Below are 7762 nucleotides of genomic sequence, written 5' to 3' on the forward strand. Positions count from 1 at the left end.
ACTAAGCTCTGCCCAAAGGCACTAAGGATTCATCTAAAAAGTATGATCTTTTACCCATGTTGGCATACATGGTTTATGAGGATTTTGAGTTATCTGAACTCATCCCCATATCGGTGCTTAATACTACTCCCAATAATATATATAATCGTGCTCAAATTTATTAAAACATACTCTTTCTCTAGTTTGAGATAATTGCTCAAACTATTCTCTTAAAAGAGGTAACTGCTCTGTAATATCTCTAAACTCATAAACTCATTTAGAAAGCAAAGTTTCTCTTTTCTCAAAATAATACTCTTTTTCTTCGTGTAGAAATGAAACATTTGGGAAATACTTAGTTCCCTTATACTCTTTCTCCAACTCCTCTTTACTTCCTCAAAACTCCGTTTAAACACAAATGTTGACTTTAAAAGATTCTCAATAGTCAAAACTAGAATAGGGTTCATGCTGAAACATAGACATGAACGAATCAACTCAAGGATCTCAATAACAATATAGAAGACTCAATAATCAGAACTCAAGGACTCAAGAACTCGAAACTCAAAAATACTACTCATCTTAAGAATACTCAATTCATAGGGTTCATGTGGAAATATGGACATGAACGAATCAACTCAAGGACCTCGATAACAATATAGAAACTCAGCACTCAAAACTCAATAAAAGCTCTTAAACTTTTCTCTTAAACTCACTTAAGTTTTGAATGAAAATTAAAACATGTGATTAGAACAAGTAGGAACTCTCAAGGGGGACTGAAGCCTTTAGGAGCTAATGCAAAGAAGGGAAACATAGCCACAACTTAAAGGAATATGAGCCGGATGAAACAAGGAAAAATTGTCTAAGCAACTCCTGGCGTGTTTCCCCAGCACTCCTGGCGTATTGGTGGCACGCCGCGCCAGGCCCCATAGTACTGGGCAAGATTTGGGCGTACTACTGGCGCGTCACCCCAGCACTCTTGGCATACTGCGGCGCACCTCCCTTGCCCTTCCCCAGTGACTTCGACAAATACTTTTGGTAAAATTGAAGCTTCAAACTATGTTAGAATTGGGGTATTTCTCTTAAACTCTTCTTGTTTCTCAAACCTAACACGATTACATGAGAATTTCATACAATCCTTTTAAGAAACACAACTCATACTAAAGATCCTTAATCCAAGAAACTCATAACCTCTATTGTTAAAGAATGAAACTAAAATCAAGAACTACTCAAGAATCTTTTATATACAACGATTTCATGGACGATTTCATGGTAAAATTAGATGTATGGCATGAGGACGAACAAGTCCAACATTGTGAGAAACCTTACATACCTGAAAAGAACAATGTTCTTGGCAAAAATTAACAATTCTTGAAGGACGCTTAAAAACATAACTTTTCTCTTCTTGAAGCCTTACTAATGGATCTCTAGATATTAGTAATGCATAGGAATTTAATACACGCATTAGCATGGTTAAGACCTAATTACCCCTCATAATTCATGTTACATTTTTTCCACCATAATTGTGAAGGATATTTTTGTAAATAAATATTTTTATACAAATGCATATTTTTAATACACTAAACCTAACAATGCATAAAACATAAACTATGTATAATTGATGCAAGCATAACTAATATAAACATTACTAATGCAAGCATTACTAATACACTCTATTTAGCATTATCTCTATACACTCTATCAAGACTCATTTGATAGAATGTATAAAAACAACGGTAAATAGAGTGTATTAATAATGTTTGCATCAATTATACATAGTTTATTTTTTATGCATGTGTTTCGTGTATTAAAAATAACATGCATTACATAAAAATATTTATATACAAAAGTATTCTCCACAATTATAGAGGAAAAGATGTAAAAAAAAAAAGAATTGAGAGGTAATTGAGTGTTTAACCATGTTAATACATGCATTAAATCCTCTTGCATTACTAATACTTAGAAATTCATGGTATTAATTATATATTTCTACTAAGAGATAAGGGTCAAAAACACACTTAACACTACAAGAAAAAAGCCTTATTTAAGACCAACATTTAGTGACGGATAAAAAGTCTACTCCCTAAATGTATATCTATAAGGACAAGATTTGTTTTTGGTCCCTAATTCCCGACTTTATAGCAAAGGGACTAAATATGGTCCCTAAAATGTGAGAAACTGGTCCCTATACTCCAAACTAAACGGGACAGAGCATCACTTCATAAATTTGACTCTTAAAAAGAGTGAGATAAAGAAAGAAAAAACTAAGGGTAAACTTGAAGGGTAGAAATGTACTTGATGTCTCAAAACCCTAATAAACACCATCTCTGAGATGAGCGATTTCAACAACACTCTTCTGAGATTCTCCACAAACCTTAGTTCCTCATGCCGCCATCGTCCCTTCTACTTTTGATCTCTTTCATAGCAATTTCACAGTCGAGTTTGGAGCTATGTACAGACACCATTGATATCTTCGAATCTCTCTGTTTGGTTAGATGTTTTGTTTATATCCAGCTCATTGTTTTATCCAACTCGAATTTTCCTTTCCATTTTGTATTTTGCCTCATAGTTTTTTTACATGTTGATCTTTCAATAGGAGTAAAATGATATTCCATATTAAAATTATTTTTGATGAAGTTTCCTCTTTTCAAATGGTATTGATTCCTAAATTAGGGTTATCTTTGCTATTAAGATCTTGATTCTTCAAGTAAGAATTATTTTATGAGTTAGGGTTATCTTTGAGATTATGATATTGATATTGATATTGAAGTGGGTATACATGTTTAGTGTTTCAGAGAGATTAACCATTTGCAATTTACTCTATTCTTTTTTTAAATTATGTTGTTATTGAAAGTTTGGTGCTCTGGCTCTTAGTGTGATTATATGTTCTCCACATATTATAGCATTGTTATTTATAAAAATTGATAAGTGATTTATTTGAGCTCTAAGAATTTTGTAAGGTAGAGTTCAACACTATCAAGGACATAGTGTGGGAGCTAGCACAAAAAAAGTTGCAGTTTTCCAAAAAAAAGAATTGTTGAATGGGAAAAACAACAAAAATTAAAAGAGGTAATCAGGATTGTTTGTTGAATTCAGATTGTGTTTTAACTAAAACAGGACATTATTTAAGAAATAAAATTAGTCCACAAACAGACATTTAATCAATAGAAGTTAAAGCAAAGATATATACGAGATTATCTATGCTAAAAGATTCGAAATACATAATATGAGGTCAAAGAATTATTTAGAAATTTAAGAGTATAACCTAGTGTTTTAACTATAGTAGTGCACTCTTTTTTTCTAGCCTTTCTTATTACTATTTACTTTTTCTTGTGGTTGTGTATCTCTTTATTGCTTAAAAGCTTATGAACACTTGCATTATAGCAGTAACTTTGTCAAATTGTCTTCCATTATTATGTATGGTGATAATTAATGTTCCTTGTTGAAGAATCTCATGGTTCTTCCATTCCAATATAATTATGCTCTTTTGTTCGTTATATTGATTAAAAGAAGTTCATGTGTGCTATCAAAGAGTTTGAAATTACATGTTCCTTCCAGGTTAAAAATATATACATTTTGTAGGGAAAAATAACAAGTTTCATAGTTGGTTTATTGATTGTTTATGCATATATAATTGAAATCTAAAAGTTACTAGTTTATATTTGCAAAATTTTTAGAGTAGAGATCACATCTTATTTTATAAATTTTAACCAAATAAAATGACCTATAAGAAGAAACATTTTTTTGGTTTTTTGGTAGTCTTGTGAGCTTTGGTCTACTTCATTTCCTTGGTTTTAATTTGTTAAAGTGAAGATACTTACCTAGCGTCCATTTATAGAGTGGCATGATAATCTTGTCATGTATAAAAAAAGTTAATCACAGCTGGGACAAAGCTTACTAGTTCTCTGCACCACTTTAGCAATTGGAGACTATAATTGAGAATTTAGTTGGCTGCTCCTGAACAACTATGCGCGAATATGAAAGAGATGTAATTTAAGATCTCTATGATGCTTTTGAATTTTTCATCTTATATTTGATTTGACAATTTCGTTATGTTCATTTAGGAGTATAAATATTTGGATGAATATGAGGAGGAAGGTGAAGAGCAATAAGAGGGTGAATGTGGTAAAAAGAAACATGAAGAGGAAAAAACCAAAAAACTTTCAAAAGGTATTATGGAGTACTTGCAACTCAGATAAATGACAATAAAAGATATCAGGAAATAGAGGAAGACAAGAAATTAAGAAGGCATTGCCAAGGGACAAGCGAGTGCTACTAGTGTGTTTCTATTTTTTAAAATTCTTGTCTTTTTTCAAATCCAAGTAATTCGTCATGTTAATAAAATAAATCTACTACAATGACTTATCAATAGTATCTAACGCTTGGATGTATTCATAACTTAGGAAATACACTTGATCAGTATACTAATGTTGTCTTATCGAGTTGCCAAAAATAGAATGTCAAACTAGTTGGTCATATGATGATTGCTTGAAGCACAAGGCCATTACAACAAAACTAATGAAATTAACTTGTACACATTTAAGTCAACCAGACAACTAATTGACTTAAGGTTCTGAAATTTTTCAAACAACTAGAGCATTGAAAATAGCAAGAATGTGTAAGGTTTATGTCTCTTTGAGAAGATAGCCCAGAAGGATATCCAGCAATGCCATAATGAGAACATATATAGATAGGATATATATATACCACCACGACTTCTGTTATGTTCCCGTCTAAAGAGCTTCAGTTCTTGCTGAAGCTTGTTTTTTTGCTGCATAATAGAACTATTCCCCTCTGTCAGATTTCAAATTAGTGCCTTTGTCTCAAACGAGCTGTCTTGTTGTGTATTATATCACCTTGAAATATTACTAAGCTCGGATATATTTACAGTGCTATATTCGGATACTATAGCCCTAGGAGAAGAACCTTCCTCAGACCCCTCCCTTACATGCAGTGGCACTTGAGGTGGAACATATGTAAATCAATTTCAGCTTGCAGTCCTCTATATAGTTCTCCGACTTCTTATTGAATATCTCGAGATTAATGTCCTTTGCAGTAGTTCTAGGGCTGCCAGCAAAACTTTGAAGCCGGAATTTATCCTTGCATTGCATCACTGGTGGTTCCTCTTTCTGCGGTTGCATTGTAACTATGATATCGTTGGAAGAGTGAGGCATGACAATTCAAGTGTTGGGCTTACACTATTTCATTGGATTTGTTGTATTCACCTTGAAAGCAATATAATCATTGGAATTGTTCTTCCTGATATCATTGTTGCACTTTAACAACACCACACTCTCTAGACTCTACTTGTGTGATTACACTAGGTTTGTTGTTGTTGTATGGTTGCTACAGTTTTAGCAGTAAATTTTCAAATGATTGATTTCCAGGTGCTCACTTGAATTTGGGGCAGCTATTATGCAGGATAAGAATCTATATCCCAGCATAATCAATCATTATCAAGCATCTATCTTGCAGCTATCAATTATGTGAATTGGGTCCAAACTGTAAGAATCCAAAGAAACTATGTATTATTAATTACTATTATGACAATACATCAAGTTCGGAAATTTTTTTCAGGATCAACATCATTTGACTTCAGTTATTGGACTTGAACATCAAGGTTCTGCGTGCACTCATGTTGTTATATAAGGTATCCTTATTTTATTTTTTTATGTTCCTAGTTCTGAATTCTCGTGAGTAGGACCAGCTTAATGGATTTGGGAGAGAAGAAGACTTAACAGACATACTTATGAGTTCTCTTGTGAGTTTGTGAGTAAGTTCTTAGGTTCCTTAGCCGAGCATAGCAAGGGATTCTCCAAAGAAAAGATAGCCTTCTAACAATAATTTGAATGACTTTGAAGTGTTTCGTTGTGCACATAATTTCTTATTTCTTATCAACAATAAAATATTGTCTAATTTGGTTGTGCACATAATTTCTTTTTTTTCTAAACAAATTTATTTTGTACGTTTTACAGGATTTGGAGACATTCGTTTACTGGTCAAGATGCAAGTTGGAATACTTTGAAAAAAATGACAAATTGATTATCTTGTTTTTAGGATTGTATGGCAACACATTATATTATTTACTTAGAAATGTTAGTTTTTTTTGTGAAAGAGTTGTGTAATATTCTTGTGACTATATTTCTTAAAACAGTATTGTTTGTGGTATGTTAATCAATACTGTCACGCCCCGAGCCTACACCCTGAACGTGGCCGGCACTCGAAGACCATTGCTGGCCTCAAGCGAACCCTTGGCCTGGCTTACTAACTCAGCGGAAGACTTAACTCATCACATACACATTTATGAAATAACTAGAATGTTATAAAGGAACATTAAACTGGCCATTAAGGCAAACTCAAGTCTTTAACATATGAAATGAAAAGTAAAGACAGCTGAATTAACTAACTAACTGTCTAACTATCTATGAAGCCTCTAAACAACTGAGATGGATGTCGGGACAGGCCCATGACATCCTAATGAACTAATACTAAAACTGAAAGCAATGTAAAGGAGTCATCTGGAATGCAAAGAGGCTCACCAACAGACTCTGAACTGCTCATTGGATCAACGAATGCGCTGGATGCCGATTCCAGTTACCTGTGTCTGCATCATAATACGATGCAGGCCAACTATAATCAGTACATTGAATGTACGAATATGCGAGTTGGAATGTTAAAACAACATAGGCTTGAAAGAGATTATGAAAGAAACACTTACCTTGGCTCTTCTCAACTCTTGAATACTTAACTAAACTCATTTCATTATAAAGCAGTTTAAAACAAGTGCAATATAAAGAAAAACTGTTGAAAACATGCTGTCAATTGATAATCATAATATCATAAAATAAAATAAAAAGACAAACCATGCAACCTCTCAAAGTCTACTTGTGCAATGCATGAATGAAGTCTCATACCCCCATTCACACTAAGCAGAACCCCTTGAGGAACCATGCTACTACTGCTGTGGGAGTTTCTCTAACTGACAACAATCACTTAAGAACTATAGTGATGTAACAGCGCTTTACCTCACGCTGTCGAGGCCCATCCTATACCTTGCCGTGATATAGGAAGCTAACTCACTAAGTGGATCCACTAGTCTATGCGAAAAGGATTCATCTAAAAAGTATGACCATTTTCTACCCATGATGGCTACATGGTTTATGGAGACTTGAGTTATATGAACTCGCATCCCCATATCGGTGCTCAATACTACTTCTGTGATTTGAGATTAGTGCTCAAAAACTTAGCTCAAAGGTTATCTTGGAAATCTCAGTTTCCCTGCTTGTTTCATTTAGAAAGCTATTTCTCTTTTCTGAAAACTAGCCCGAAGGCTCTTTGAAAATCGAGGTTTCCTTTCTTGTTTAAATGTGAAAACATTTTAAACTCTTTGGGAATGCATAGTCCCCATGTACTTTTGAAGAAAGAACTTCAACTTTACTCTTTACTGAACTCAAAACTTAAGTCTTAAAACAAAGTTAAAACGTTTGCAAATGACTTTTGGAAAACTTTATGAACTTCTCTTAACTTGATTCTTGACTTCTCTTGACTTTGATCTTAACTTTCCTTGAATTGGATTATGGATTCAAGGTTCATGATCTCATGTTTATGGAGGATCTCAATAACAATATATCAATTCGATAATTAGGAATAGAACTTTTAAAAGAAACACGAACTCAAGAGCTCAAAATCAACTTATCTCAAGAATACTCAAATCTAGGGAAAGAAGCTTAGATTTCTCTTTAACTGATTTGAAAGTAGATGTAGGGCATGAGGACGAACTAGTCCAACA

The 7762-nt window shown here is 33.4% G+C and overlaps 1 pseudogene; it reads right to left on the minus strand.

The window, feature by feature from the left end:
* Positions 1-4586: 4586 nt before the first annotated feature.
* On the minus strand, positions 4587-7018 carry LOC125858817 (vesicle-associated protein 1-2-like; annotated as a pseudogene).
* Between the last annotated feature and the right edge of the window lie 744 nt (positions 7019-7762).

Source organism: Solanum stenotomum, chromosome 3, assembly GCF_019186545.1.
Source record: "Solanum stenotomum isolate F172 chromosome 3, ASM1918654v1, whole genome shotgun sequence".
NCBI classification, from domain to species: Eukaryota; Viridiplantae; Streptophyta; class Magnoliopsida; order Solanales; family Solanaceae; genus Solanum; species Solanum stenotomum.